The sequence below is a fragment of the Protopterus annectens genome, chromosome 8.part0, assembly GCF_019279795.1.
Source record: "Protopterus annectens isolate FY-2018-M chromosome 8.part0, PAN1.0, whole genome shotgun sequence".
Lineage (NCBI taxonomy): Eukaryota > Metazoa > Chordata > Ceratodontiformes > Protopteridae > Protopterus > Protopterus annectens.
In genome coordinates, this window is record NC_056741.1 from 1,828,366,045 (window position 1) to 1,828,382,271 (window position 16,227).

The window sequence follows — 16,227 nt, forward strand, 5'->3', positions numbered from 1 at the left end:
AAGTTTTAGTACCTTTGCCCATATCCTCAGTGACATTCTCTTACAGGAACTTTGCTAGAGAATTTTGTAGATTGACAAAGGATGAATCCTGAGCCTGTGCTGTCTTATGGGGATGCCCCCTCCACGGAGAAGGGCAAGGAGCGTCTTCTGACAGACCTGAAATGAACCTTTTAAGAGAGAGGGTGTAGCATGCTATTCATAAGTATTTTTGTTTCTCAAGGAATGGTTGTTAGACACGTACCTAATGCTAGGAAAATTTAAGTACAACTCCCAAAGAAAGATGAAAATTCTGAAAGGGATGTCTCCACTTGATGGGGACTGAATAACCCAGGACACTGATACAACCCATTATGCATCCTGCATTCAAACATGCAATTGGATCATTATCTCTGAAATCTCACTTGGTCGGCTGCCAGCATCTAAGAAAGTGGTTGTTACTGAATGAATGGTACAGGAAGAATTCAAGTTATCTTTGTATGAATTGTACAGGCAACCTAGTATAGTATTGCTGGAGAGCCACCAGGATGTCAAAACTGACTCTGGGCCTGAAAGTCTGAATACATTCCCTAGATATTCTTCGTGTTTCACTGTTGCAGTCATTACATTTGGGTTATCTGCTTGCGGGTAACCCTCAATCGGCCTGATTAACAAAGTCTTGGGTCCTGTGTTGGTTGCTGTCCCTTTTTCCATGACGTCAGGTGTATAAAACATGCAGCCGACGCCATTACATCAGTCTTTCTTGCCATGCAGTGCCCGGAGCAGAAGCAGTTCGCAAGTGCCGGTCGGCCAACTCCTGAAATTTTTGTTAGAGTTTCAGAGCCAAAGTCTTCAACTAAAGCTAAGTACTCCATTGGAGAAACTTTTTCTTGCTCCTTATTGATGTCAGTAAAAGTTAATAATTGCATTACTTGTGGAAAGCAAATACCTCATAAAGATTTTAATTCGTACTGTATGCCTTGCCTAGGCCCTGACCACGACGTACCTTGCTGTCAGTTTTGTGCTTTATTTAATCAGCCCACTGTCCATCGTCTATATGTTTTCGCCTCTAAATTTTTCGGTTCTCTGTTTAATTATCCAGAAATGTCATTGGTTAGCCATCTGACTACAGGGATTCCAAAAAAACACAAAGATAAGGACAGAGACAGGCCGCCGAGGTCCAAAACTGCCAACGACGCTTCTCCTAAGCCAGCCGCTAGTTCGCTGGTACTCAATGAGGTGCTCTCGCAGCCCCTGATACCCGCTGCTTCTGATTCGCAGGCCTCTACTGAGACCCATTCGGAGTCCAGTATGCCGCAAGATGCTTCAACTATGGAACCTGCGGATGTCTCTACTTGGATGGGTCCGGAGCCGCTGTGCAGGCACCGGCTTCTGTGGGTGTATTCAAGCCTATGGACTTCCATATTAAAACCGACGCCTCCTTCTCTTAGGCCTAAATCTCGTTCCATGCCTAAAAAAACGACGCCCAGGCCACATGCTCAGGCCTCTATGCCTAAAAAACAAATAAGAATGGCTGAAGATCTAATAACTCTAATCAGGGGTAGCCAACCCCCTATTCTGAGAGGCCTAGGACTGAAGTGGTTTATGAATCTTCTGACCAGGATTCTGTTTTTTCTGATTCTTCTGATCTGAATTTCCCATAATCTACTTATGAGGATTCTGATGCAGAGGACTCCATTCCCTCTGCTTCCCCTCCAGAGGATTTTGCTTTTGGGGAAACCTTACATACTCTAAGGGAGCATTTCCACTGGGAAAGCCAGGATTTTTCTGATTCAGAAAAGAGGCTTGGGGATTTCTTACTCCTACCTCAGCGTAGGCCTTTAGCTATTCCTCCTGTACTAGACATTGTTGATGCTTTTTCGGAATCTAGTTTGGCTCCTGATTCCTTGCCTCCTGCTCCCAGAAAACCAGACAGATACTACAGGGTCCCTGAGTCGCACAAGTTCCTTTTTAAAAATCCTATTGCGGATCCAGAGACTATTTCACAGGAGGCCCAAGGGCATTAAGGCTTCTACTGCTAAAAATCCTACCCCTTCTGATAGAGACCAGGACGCTGGATAGATGGGGTAAGAAGGTTTACACTTCTGCAACCTTGGTCATTAGGGTTTTAAACTGCCAGTTTCATATGTTAACGTATCAGCAACATGTTTTAAACAGAAAATTATGTTGATTCCTGACTGTGTGGAAAATAAAGAATTACAGGATTTAATGCATTCTGCTGAACAAGTTGGAAAAACATACTTTGCAATGTGGTTTTGATTCATTAGAGGCCTCTTGCAGGGCCGCTGTTACTGGGTCTGTGCTCAGAAGGCATGCTTGGCTTAAGGAGCAATCTTAGCCTGATCATGTTAAAGCTAAATTGTTGGATGCTCCCTTAAATCGGGGCCACCTGTTTGGCAACAAAGCTGAGGAAGTTCTTAAAAAGATGGAAAATAAAGTTAAATCTATGCAAACTGTTAAAGATTTCTTACAAGTTCAGCCTCCTAGATTTAGTAGGATCTGGCCCTCTAAGAATTGGTCCTTTTCAGCCCCTTGCAGGTCTTCTCAAGCCAAACCCAGACACAGCAAAAGCCCCAGGTTTCAGCCCCAGGGGAGACACAGGACTAAGCAGTGGGGGGCCACCACTTCTGAATCTGGGAGTAATAAGACTTCCCCCTATGGCAAACTGTCTCAATGACTTCCCTTTGACATTTCCAAGCACTTATAAACTGACTGCCCCTTTGGGGGGAAAGATTGCTCTTCATGCAAAGAACTGGGAACTCATTACCCAGGGCAAATGGGTTTTAAATATAGTGTCCCAGGGATACAGATTTCACTTCCACATGTTGGCAACACCAAGCGGGTGGCCGGACCTACCCCCAAATCAGTGGTCAGGGACCCAAAAACAAGTACTTTCTATCTTAAGCATGGGGGCTATTCAGCTGGTACCAGAAGAGGAAAAGGGACAAGGTTTCTACTAGAGACTTTTCCTGGTACCCAGAAAAGACAATTCATGGCATCTTATCCTGGACCTGTCTACTCTAAACACCTTTTTGGAGATTCCAAAATTCAAGATGCTGACTCTTCACCAATTACTTCCCATGCTAGGCAAAGATGCCTGGTTGGCAACACTAGATTTAAAAGAAGCATACCTGCACATCCCAATCAGGGAATCTTGCAGAAGATACCTATGCTTCAAAGCAGGCTACACGCACTATTAGTTCTCTGCACTGCCCATTGGCTTATCTACTGTGCCCAGGGAATTCACAAAGTGCGTAGCTCCAGTTATTTCATTTTGCAGCCAAAGAAATATTCAAATATACCCATACCTGGACGATTGTCTTATTCAGGCAGAAAGCCAGGACATACATTTGAATCATCTGGCCTTCGTACAGAGAGTTTTAACTTGTCTGAGGTACACCATAAACGAAAAGAAATCACACCTGGTACCCTGTCAACAAATTATATTCTTGGGAGCAAGCTTGAATACAACTTCCCATATGGTCTACCTCACGTCAGAGAAACAAATTCATTTGACAGCCTACTTCAAACAAGTGGCCACAAAAACCCTGCTATCTGCAAGATAAATACTGCAAGCCTTGGGGTTCATGGCCTCCTGCATTCTTCTAATGCCATATGCAAGACTGCATATGAGGAAACTACAGTGGTATCTAAAAAGCCTATGGTGCCAACATTCTCAGGATCTAGAAGCAATGATTCCTATGATACCTTGCCTACACCTAGAGTTTTTTTGGTGGGCAGAGGCCTGCCACCAAAACAAGGGACTACCTTTCACACCACCCCCTGCCACCCAAACCCTAACAAACTCATCAGACTATGCATGGGGGCTCACCTGGCAGGGAAGTGCATTCAGGGCAAATGGAACCCAAGTCAAATGTACCTGCATATCAATCAAAAAGAAATGTTAGCTGTACAGAATGCTCTGACAGCCTTCAAGGACCACATTTTTCCAGGACAACTAATGGTAAAGACGGACAACACCACTGTTATGTGGTACATAAACAGGCAGGGGGGTACACATTCTTACCCCCCTTTGCAGACTAGCCATGGCATTGTGGAACACAGCCTTGCGCTACCAAGTGCACCTACAAGCTCAATTGCTGCCACGAAAGTTAAATACACTGGCAGATGGACTAAGCAGAAAACCTCATGGACCCACACGAGTGGAAACTGGAGCCAAGGATTTTCAACATGTTGACAAGCAAATGGGGAGCCCAGATATAGATCTGTTTGCCTCTCCCCAGAACTACCAGTTGGACAAATTTTGCGCAAGGACTCCACACAAACAAGCCTGGAAAGTGGATGCTGTGTCCTTTAGCTGGAAAAACCTATCAGTCTATGCCTTCCCTCCTCTGCTCTTCAAAGTACTACTAAAAACCAAACCGGACAAACCAAGGATGATTTTGATTGCTCCAGACTGGCCACGCCAGCACTGCCCATGGCACCTGCCTCAGACTCCTTCCCTGTTGTCTCAGCAGGAGAACCAGATTCTGCACCCTCAGCTTCTAACACTGAACCTTGCAGCCTGGCTAATTACATAATCTCTCATTTACCATCCCTCAGTAAACCTGCGATGGATATCATTTTAGAGGCAAGGAGGCCTAGCACTAGAAAATCCTATGCTGAAAAATGGAAAAGATTCTGTGTCTGGAACCAGTCTCAAAGGATGAGCACAGCAGCGCCCAATTTACCTCAGATTTTGCAATATTTAACGGAGATGCTTCACAAGGGCCTGTCTTTTTCCTCCATTAAAATCCACGCCTCAGCCATTTCAGCTCATTATAACACAGACCCCCCCCCCTCTTCTCTCATTCATTGCTCAAGCAGTTTCTCAGAGGGGCCAAAAATTTGACACCACCCAGGAGAGCTCCAACCCCAGCCTGGGACCTTAACTTTGTTTTGGAGAAACTCACTCTATCTCCGTTCAAGCCAGCTGCTACTGTAGACTTAAAATTTCTTTCTTGGAAAACAGCTTTCCTTTTAGCAATCACTTCAGCTAGAATGGTATCTGAATTACAGGCCCTTGTAGCACTGGAGCCTTTCGTCATCTTTCATGCAGACAGGGTGTCCCTCAGAACCAATCCATCCTTCATGCCCAAGGTGATATCCAGTGTGGCTCTTAATCGGTCCATTCATTTGCCAACCTTCTTTCCCAATCCACAGAACAAAAGGGAACGGATACTGCATTCCTTAGATGTGCACAGACAACTCAGATTCTACTTGGACAAGACTAAACCTCAAAGGAAATCTGAACAACTGCTGGTAGCATTTGCTGCAGGGACAGAGGGGAAGGCTATTTCAAAGCAAACCATCTCTAAATGGAAACGCCATGGAAAACCTGTCCCCCAGGAGATCAAACCTCACTCCACCAGGGCTGCATCTACCTCTACAGCCTTTCTCAGAGGCGTCCCTACCAGGGACATCCTAGAAGCTGTTACTTGGAGTTCTGTACGTACTTTCACCAAGCATTATCATTTGCCAATTTTCTCTAAATCCAGAGCTGGCTTTGTCACTGCAGTCTTGCAGGGCCTTATAGCTGGTCCTAATGCTATCTAAATTCCTCCTTCCAACCATAGCTTTGGGAATCTACCAAAATGTAATGACTGTAACAGTGAATCATGAAGAACATAGTACAGTTGTGTACACTTGCCATAAATGTAGATGTTCAAGTGTATTCACTGTTGCAGTCCTGGTTATCCTCCCTCCAGCCACCTGACTTCTTTTGGCTATACCTCTGCTTTCCTTTACTATGCTTAACAGCCTTTTTGGTGTATTTGCTTTTTTGCTGGAGGTAAATCATTGTACCTTTATATTTAATAGCTCCCCATTAGGGGGGCACCTGACATCTGGGGCAAGAAAAACTCATGTAATGGCATTGGCTGCATGTTTTATACCCCTGACGACCTGACGTCATGGAAGAAGGGACAGCAACCGACGCAGGACCCAAGACTTTAACCAGGCCGACTGAGGGCTATTTGCAAGCAGATAAACCAATGTAATGACTGCAACAGTGAATACACTTGAACATCTACATTTATGGTAAGTGTATGCAACTGTACTTTATCAAGAGTGCAATAAATTCTTCTTTTTCTTTTGGCTTTTCCCGGTTAGGTGTCGCACAGCAGAACTCCAGTCCGCTAATGTTTGGCAGTGAATTTTTACGGTGTTGAGTTGCTAGCCCGGAGCCCAACCTTCAAAGAAGGCACAACCACACACATGCACCTACCTGCATGTCTTTTTAAGTTCAAGTGTAATAAATTTAAAAGAAAAGGAGGGGGGAGTTTGTGCAAAATGTGACACAGCATAGTGACTGGGCAAAAAATGGGGAGGATGTGGGGAAAACTCCTGGATTCAAACGGGTTCCCCCACACCTGCCAGTACAAGCAGTCCTTTCAGCCGTCTTTCCATTTTCCCCTTCATCTTCCATTTTCTTGTTCACTGGCAGATTGGTCCATTTTAGGCAGCCATTTTTCACCTGCCATCTAGTAAGTGAGTGAATAGCTTAAGTTCTCCAGGGTTGTAAGCAAGACTTCAAGTCCAGCTTGCACTTAATGGCCTTACTTCCAGTCCATTTGGACTAGACGTCCTTATTTTGGGATGTCTTCCATTACCAATAACATATATTTTGAGGAAAAAACGCATTTTATGTGAAGAAGAAAATAGTATTTATTTTATGGGGGGGGGGGGGGCTGTAACTGCAGACTATTTACTCCAGATTTTCAGTCCCCGGACTTCGGCAGTGAATGTGTTCATCATACACTGGCAGGCACATCACCTGCATGCATTTCATAGGATCATAGGAAGTTACTAGGCTATTGGCGCTGAGGCCCTTAAAAGACTAGCCAAGGATTTAGCCCATGTTCTAACAAGTCAGCACCTGACGCCACTATCCTCTACATCTTCTGTCAGGACAGACAGGGCAAGGTCTGTGCTTCTTCCCTCTGATCTGTCTGGAAGTTAGGTTTGAGGATTGTCTGGTAGTTGGCTTAAGTTGTTAAGCTGTTTCCTGAGTTCCAGTAGTACAAGTTTTGATTCCCTCAGCTTCCATTGCCTAACCGTGTGACTCTGACCAAGTACCTTAACCAGGTACCACTCTCAGGTTGAGTCAGAAAGGTCCTTGGAGATCCATGCTGTACCCTGGAAAGCTAATACAAATAAATTAAATCTAGGTAGTCCTGATTTTAATTACTAATCTAGATTCCTGACAAAGGGCCTTCCGTCCAACCGTATTGCATGCTGCTTATTTGTGAGGAGAGGTATTTCTGCACACGCATCAGGATCCTAACTGCCTGAATTTTAGCATGGCAACCGTAAAGGACATCCTGTAGGAAGTCTGAAGACCTAGAATGTTTTTATGGTTTAATGGGTGAGGTTTTATCTATGGTGCTCGTGGGAGGTATAGACTCTAAATATTGTACAGAACCAGAAGTCTCAGGTGTTTTGCAATGGCAAGATGCATATTGCAGTTGTAATTGAATGCCTTCCCAGAGGACCCGTCTTGTTGGGATGTTCTTCGATAAAGCAGCTTTTGAAGGGGACCTGTAGCTTAAGGCATCCGGGAAACCTGTGTGGTTACCCCCACAAATACCAAAGACCAATGTTTTTTTTCTTTCAGAGATTGTCTTCTTTCTGATTTAATCTTATTTAGGCACCTTGCCAAAGGCTTTTTGTCAGTTGCACCTTGTGCTTAATGATTTAAACTTTAAGGCAGGAAAGGAATATGCAAGTTAAGGAACGCACGGAAGAATCCAAGCCACCTGACAGTAACCCTTATTTCCTGTTTCCAAGTGTACCATTGAGTTATCTCTCTCTCTCTCTCTCTCTCTCTCTCTCTCTCTCTGTTAGTGAAGGATGTCAAGTATGTATGTACGAACTCTGCTGGTGGTTGTAAAAGGGCAGCTGATAAGTTTTCATCAAATGAGTAACGCCTCCAGTTTATTTCATCATCTTAGTATTGAAGAATAGTGTGGTCATTTAAGATCTTTTGGCGCTTATGCAACGATTGTGTTATTGACGATTAACATGAGACTGTACCTTCAGTTAGCTTGCCTAGGCATCTTTGAGTTTGTTCATGAAAGATGCCCTTTTTAAAAAAAAATTGTTGTATAACCATGCATGTTTGTTCAGTGTACATGTTAAAAGGTTACTTAATATTCTGGAAAAACAGTTTCCACTTGCCAATGAAATATGTCACTGCTAGTGATTCTAACCAGATGTTATACTTTACTGTTGCAGTGACTGTCCCTAATGATTGTACAGCTTTAGTTAACTATATTTACCCTGAGACTAGGCTTTTGAGGAAGTGCCACAGTAGCTGTAAAGTTACTTTCTCTCTATCTTTGAAGGGGTATGTGCAGGCTTATTGTAAAGTTTTGTAAGTTCTTAAAACATTTTTAATTTTTGTTATCCTGAGGTAAGTGTAGGGACTGCATAGGCATTCTTAAAAGAGCTGTTGAAAGTTCCTTGTTATCCAAACTGTATACAGGTGTATGATCCATTATCCAATGATCCTTAGACTGCTTGTGTGAGTACGAGTCATTATATTGACACAGGAACTACTTATAATACCCGGAACAAGATGGTTACTTAGGTGGGACACAACATAACTCGAACATTCTGACTTCTGTTAAAGTGATGAATTAGTGATGGTAATTGTTTATACACAGCTGTAGTTTCTTGGTTAGCTGTTAAAATTGTTTTATGTGGAATTCCTATGTTTGTTTGATCTGCATATTTCTTTGTGTGTGTGTTGCATTAGTATATCCTGAAGTGTGTGCCATTGTAAGGAGTGTAATTAGTACTGCATTATAAATATAATAAAAATCTGTAGTTATTTTTTTGGTTGTCATCATCCATCTGATATGATCAGATTGCCATGCGTGTTCCCTGACTGTACACTGAAGATGCTGAATGAAGTCTTTCTGGGCTGTGTGCAAACTATACTGACCGCATTTAGGCAGTATTTGTATAACGGAAGATTACTGCTATATTAGTACTGCTTGTACAGGAGGTTTGCCGAACTGTTCGTTGTTCAACTCCTATACAGACTTTGAGCTTTCCTCAGACTTTGTGGTGAGTGCAATTTCTCTTTGTACAACCTTTAACTGACATTTGGTATTAAGGGGACTGTGACTAAAATAGTGATTTAAGTTTTCTTTTTCTTTGTTGTAGGCATGTAGATAGTGGTTGTTTGTCATCAGCATTTGGATGACTTCAGAAAGAATGAAATTAAGGATTCAGGGGCAATGTGAGGACTAGAACCCCTGTCACTCGAGGCCTGTGATATTGGTACAGGAAAAATTTGCCTGTGGCTTCTTCTGGCCCTTGTCTATCCATTATTGCATTCCTAGTTAGCCTAACCATTCTGGAGGCAGATGAATGCAGAATGTACTTGTGAGAATCTAGGGGAGGTTTTGATATACTGCAGCCAGCCCATTATTCCACATGCAGCTGCCAGGAGGCATCAGTCCACTTAAACTCTGACTGCTGGATTTCAGTTAAGGAAGTTTGATATTCTAAGAGCTTTTGTTGGTTGTAGTCAGGAAAGGCTGTTAAAACGTTTTCACAAGCCCAGACTTGTTCAGACATTGCATTCTGTTGACAGGGTATGCCCAAAGTTTGTTTGTACCTTTGCTAGGGGCCTTTTCTTACTGGAAATTTTCTGAAAATTTTGGTCACATTAGGAGTGAGTATTATCTCTAAGCCTGCTCAGTTCTCCAGTTTGGAGTTAGCCCGCCACTTCAGATGAGAAAGTAGTTTCCAGTGTGCGACAGAAAGGAAATGGACTTTGATAAGGTGGCATGTACCATACTGTTAGCAGATGTATCCTCTGCCTAAGGAGATGTCATTTGGTGACACGCTGCATTTAATGTTAAAGTGTTTTTAATGTGGCTTCAAAGAAGTGTGGAAGTTCAGAAATAGGTGTCTTGTCTTGGTGGGATTGAAGAACCCAAGCCGCTGGGTGTTCATAGATTTAATAAATATTCCAAGGCCATTATGTCTTGTGAGAATTCTCGCCTTGCCATTCCCATCCCTCATGCTGCACCTCCTTTCTCCAGGAGGGCCATAACTTTGTAAAATTTTGGTAACCTTGCAGTCATCTAGATTTTATTTAAAAGGAAGATAGAGAGTTGTACTGCAGTGGAAATTTTTTCTAGAAGTTTGGGAAATGCTGGGTTATAAACCTGAAAATCCTCTGCTTTCTAGCATCTCCCTCCACCTGGTCAGTAATTATTTTATTTATTTATTTATTTTTTTTTATTGTTGTTGGCCGGGCTAGTCAACTGGATACATGTCATTTTCAGTGGGGGCCGGGGAGAAAAGCTCCAGAGTAATAGTTAGAATAACAAAAACATTGATGTTGATACACAAGATAATCTGCTGGTTAATGCATATACAATTATATATACTATAATATGTGATTAAATTTAAACACACAAAATACACAGACCAAATAAGGAAAAAAAAAAAAATAATTTAAATATCCACGAGGTACAGATTTGAGCAATAGAACAACAGGGCAGCAAGGGCTTGTTCGAGTGTTCTTGGGTTTGCGGGACTTTGATAAGGTGGCATGTACCATACTGTTAGCAGATGTATCCTCTGCCTAAGGAGATGTCATTTGGTGATTACTTCCCACCTTGCTAACTTCTTCCTGTCTGTCTTCCTCCTCCTTCACTGACTGGCTGGTAGACAGCTGGTTCCACTTGATTTATTACAGATAGGTGAATAGATTGTTACCATGGTTACAAGCTAAAATCTATGGGTAACTTGCCTTTCATGGAAATGCTTCTTGTCCCTCTAACTGCCATCCTTTTCGTGGATGTCATCCTACACGATTGCATACGTTTCTTGGAAAAAGTGCTACACACTTTGTGTCAGATTACCAGTTTCAAAACTAGAACAGTAGGCTCGTTTAGTGTATCAGTCCAGTGCTGCTACCTCCGTGCCTTAACACCCTAAACATTTCAGTCAGAATTCTTACAGAAGAGAGAGAGAGAGAGAGACAGACAGACTGGGCAGATTCTGCAGTAACAACCCTGTGATCTGCACAGTGGTGTTTTTTCAGTACTGATTCAGATGGCTGAAGGAGGGCATCTTCTTTAACAGCACTGCATGCTACTTATTCAGGAATAGGAAATAGTATTACATCCATATCTCTTGTCCCTAAAATTAACTGCATTCATCCTTTTAGTGTGGCAGCCTTCAAGCTTGCAGAAAGCCAGAAGGTCTGATTAACGAAGTGGTTTCATGTGTGGTGCCCATGAGGAGGCGTAAACCCAGGGACATACACAGACATCTATGTAGCAGAGGTGGATGCAGTGTGCTATCCATTTGGAAATGGTTTGCTTTGAAATGGCCTTGCCCTCTGCCCCTGTAGCAAAGCTGACTAGCAGCTAGTCAGATTTTCTGAAAGGCTTAGTCCTGGAAAGGTAGAACCTGAGTTGTCTACGCACGTCCAAGGAGTGCAGGATCCTTTTCCCTTTATTCTGAGGATTATGGAAAAAGGTTGGTAAATGGACGGATTGGTTTAGAGCCACACTGGATACCACCTTGGGCATAAAAGATGGGTTAGTCCTGAGGGAAACCCTGTCAGCATGGGAAATAATGAAGGGTTTCACAGCCTTTAGTGCCTGTAATTCAGTCACTCTTCTTGCTGAAGTGATGGCTAGAAGTAAGGCTGTTTTCCAAGAGAGGAATTTTAACTCTGCTGTAGCAGCAGGCTCAAAAGGGGGAAGCGTGAGCTTCTCTAGTACAAAGTTAAGGTCCCAGGCAGGGGTGGGAGCTCTCTTCGGGACTCTTAAATTGTTAGCTCCTCTCAGGAACTGCTTGACCAGAGGGTGAGAAAAGAGAGGTGTCTCGGTATTATAATGAGCTGAGATGGCCAATGCATTAATTTTAGAGAAGGATAGGCCTTTGTGGAGCAGCTCTGCTAGGTAATCTAGGATTTCAGGTAAGTTGGGCACGGCTGTGTCCTTTCCTTGAGACTGGCTTCAAGAACAGTATTCTTTTCCATTTTTCTGAATAGCTTAAATTTAAGGTGTACAAAACAGTAGTGCGACCGAACTACTGTATAGTATAGAAACCTGGGCAGTACAAGAAGAGCATTTGAGAAAGGTAGAGGTAATGGAGATGTAATGCCTGAGACAGGAGTGGTGGGATGCACAGTTTGGGGACAAACAAAGAAATGAGGACTTAGATCAGAAGTCAGGAGTAGCTCCAAATGCAGAAAAGGACCAAGAAAACAGATCACAGCAGTTCAGGTAAATGTATAGAAAAGCAGAAGACAATCTGGTGTAGAAGATTTGCAAAAGAAAGTAAGAAGCTTGTAGGAGAAGTCATCCAGCAAGGAGATGGATGGATTGCGTGACCTGCAACTGTCACGCATGAGTGCTGAAGAAGGTAAAGTGGCATTGAACATGGCAGGAGGTGATGGAGTTAACACGACACCCCAACCCCATGTAGAAAATGGAGGGGGAAGGAGGTTGACGATAATGAAGATGTATTTGGTGCCTTTAAAAACTAAGTTATCCAAGTCCCTTCTGATCTTCACGGGGACTGCCAATGCAATTACCTACTGACTCAGTAAGACTACAAAAATTAAATCCAAGAATTTAACACTGCAATAACATTTTACATACCGCTTTCACAGGGTAAAAGGGACAGTAATTCTTTTCAAATACCTAGCACTGTAATAAGTATACTAAATCAGAAACAGCAAATTATAAACAGTGAGGAAGAATAACAAACATCACACTTCTTTAGAAGGTGGAAACATGTCATCTTTTCCAGAATGAGGTATGTATATATGTATAGTATACTCACAACTGCATGCTACTCATTTCTTTATGCAGAAAGAAAACAGTCCCTCACTTTATTCCATGGATTCAAAGTCAACTAGGCAAGATGTTCATAGATGCTTGCTCATGTAAATCAGCAATATAGACAAACACCAAAAGAGCACTGAAAGACTAATATTACAGCACTATAGTTCTAAACTGAATATACAGATCAAAAGAAGAAATGCACATGATGCACCAACCTGCACATCCATTCGGCTAGTCTAATACAGAGGATGTGCAACACTTAAGTTCTAAAAAGTGGTAAATTGTCACAGCTGTCCTGCAGATCTGCTGCATCCAACAGACTGAGCAGTATTAATGTGTGTAGTTGGCAAAAAAGTGCAGATGTGCCAACAGGTTGTAACAGTACACACTACTACTGCACTGTTATTACTTACCAAGAAATGTAAGTTTTCAAAAGTGCTTTCTAACTAGCAGGTATTCTCTGTCTACAAAGCCCTGAAGAAACTTCACCTACTGATCAAGTCACCCCAAAAACAATTCCTAGAGATGGAGTGCTAAACAAAAACACCACAACCGCATGGTTCCTAGATGGCAGTACAACTAAGACGACAAATGACCAGAAGAGAAGATGCTCAAACAAATGCAATTGTATTCATCATACTATTCACTGCTGCATTTTTTTTTAATCCATGAAGGCAGGACTAAAGCACTGAAAAGAACTTCTTTGGGACATGACAAAAACATCCACTAAAGGAAAGCAGACAGTGACTTCCAAGTTCGGACAAAGATTTCAAGGACCTACCTCACAAATACCACCAGCTGAAAGTTTTGAGATGGTCCCTGCCCTAGTACTGTTTGACCTGACTAACTCATACTAATTTGTTGCTGTTGTAATAACATAACAGTTATTCAAGCACTCGGAAAGGATCTCATTCAAAACAGATTTAATGACTTTGCCTAGCATGGAAGAGGCACAGACTCTATCAAGCTCTCCAATATCCCTGTTTCTAGAATAAGTCTCTGAGCAACAATGGGTATTCCAAAGATACAGGACCCTTTTTCTGCAGTTCTGAGAATTTGCGGAGGGTGCAGATAACTGGATGGCTGAGCTTGAATGCCACCTTAGGGCCTACAACTGGCATTAAGAGAAGAAAAAAAAGTGGGACTGGATGAGACCTTAACCCATTTCTGTGAAAGACCATGGGAAGTTCCTTCAAGATAAATTAAACATCAGCATTTTTCTTGCTGAGATCACAGCTATCACAGTACTCCAAGGAAAGGAGACTGACGAGAACAAAGATAAAGGTTTACTATGTGGTAAGAGTGTTTTTGAAAAAAAAAAAATCCCATCTAAGGGGTAAGTGAAAGCACTGGCTTTCCAGATGCCTTTAGCTGTACTGCTCTTAAAACTGTTTTATCATGCAGTAAGACCAATGAGATGGTCCCTAGGAAGTCATTTTCTTAAAAAAAGATCCATCCTCCTTATCTGAATACCTTACAAGCATTAAGCGTTAAACACTGTGGTCATATGAATACATTAAATACTTTATAGTGTTCTAAACGTATAGACTACCTTTGTTTGTCACCATCTCCCAGATGGAGATTATTTGTGATTCAGGAGGCAGTGTTTGCAAGACTTTAAAAAATGCCGTCACTGCTGCAGAGGCCAGTGACATAGAAAATAGAGAGGTCTTGCTCTTGCCCTCCTGCCCTTTTTCTGTTTTTTGCGTGTCTCCGTGTCTTGCCGGTTCTCCCTATGCCAGCGCCAGATGATGCTATCCAGACTGCCTGTTGCTGCTTTGTAGGACTTTTGAGGGAAGTCCTGAGGTACCTGGGTCAGATGATGCTTTCCAAGCACTTTGCGAAGTTGTATGTCCCTTTGAATTCTGGATGCTTCTCCCGAGTTAAGTGTGTTGTCCTAACAGCACTTATTGGTCATAATATTGATGTACTAGTCGGGTATTGACTTACCGAGATTTTGCATTCCATTTGTATGGTAGGCCCGGAGCATGAAGCCCTGTCCATCCATACCTCTTCCAGTACACTCAGTAGGCTTTTCCTTCAGGACTCTTCCAGAGGAGTATGTTGCGTCATTGTAGAGGATTAACACGGAGCCTAAACACCCCTGCTTGATGGGAACCCCTTACCTCCCCCCAACTTCAAAAAAGGACTCTTCTGTAGTGGCCGTGCCTTGTACGTAATGCTGTAAACTTTTCAATAATACTTCAAAGTACTATACATGTCCAGTAGCAGATTGTATACTTGAGCATAATTAGTAGTGCCTCTTTACACTCCTTGTGTTAAAATATGCCACTAAGTTTTAATACCTGAACCTCTTATGTCTGTTTCCAGCCCTTAAAGTGAAGAGGTACTGTAGGGTATAAGATGATTTCCAGTGGATCTAAAAGAAGTCTTCAGCTAAGCCAGAGATTGCATCTTATGTGCCTCCCAGATTATTGAAACTGGCTGTGGGGATTTAATGCACTCCCTAGTTTCAAGAGAGCAGGATAGTAGATAAATATCATTGAAAAGATTTTCACTTCTTACCTTCTTATGTTTGTGGTAATAAACAGCCAAAGATTTGTTAAGATGCCAAGGGAAATTCAGTGGTAGTTAAGAGGAAAAGATTTGAGCAAAAAGCCAAGAGTGGTGGTAAACTGGCATGCTTTTTGGATGGATAGACATGCTGTACAGGCTTGTAGCAAAGTATCAGTTGCACGTCGAGTTTGAGAAGATGTGTCTTGGTACGTTCTCAGTCTCTGCTGGTAGTTGTAAAAGGGTAGCTTATGTGTGTGCCCTTGACAGGGATCTTTCTTTTTGTTTAAATCCCTTTCAGGAAGTTCTAAAACGCGGAATAGAAGGGTATAACAGTGAATGAGTTAAGCAACTCGTCTCCCATTCTCTGCTAGGATAATAGTTACTTAACAAATATAGCTAGCTTTGTGTATGATAGTGATTTCTGCATGACACAGTGGCTAATCAGTATTAAAAAAATGGAATATGAACTTAGATGTGTGATTATGGCACAGGAAGAGGGTAGGAAGCAGGAAAGAGGAAGAGTGTTGAAAATCCTTTGATTTTCAAGACTTCCCTCCTTCTGGCAGTTTACTGATAGGACAAAAAGTACAATATGCCCCATTTTACTTCATCCTTCCCTTTTTTTTTTTTTTTGCTGGCAGTCAGAAACTTACTTTATATAACTGGTTCTGCCAGATGACTGAGATGCATTGAGGGGCTTAGTACTCTGGGTTAGAGTTTAGAATTCGGGGTTGTCTTGTTTTTTGACTGGATTCTACCAGTACATGAAATATGATGCCAGCGATTCTACCCAAATGTTTTTCTTCACTGTTACCATGACCCCCCCCCCCAAAAAAAAAAAACCTGAACAACTCTAAGTATGCTTATTGTTTTAAGAGTAGATTTT

The 16,227-nt window shown here is 42.3% G+C and overlaps 1 protein-coding gene across 1 annotated transcript in view; it reads left to right on the forward strand.

Annotated features, from left to right (window-relative positions):
- The window catches only part of SF3B3 (splicing factor 3b subunit 3), a 2,130,119-nt gene that overhangs the window by 117,086 nt on the left and 1,996,806 nt on the right, over positions 1 to 16,227 (forward strand). The gene's annotated exons all lie outside the window — the stretch shown is intronic.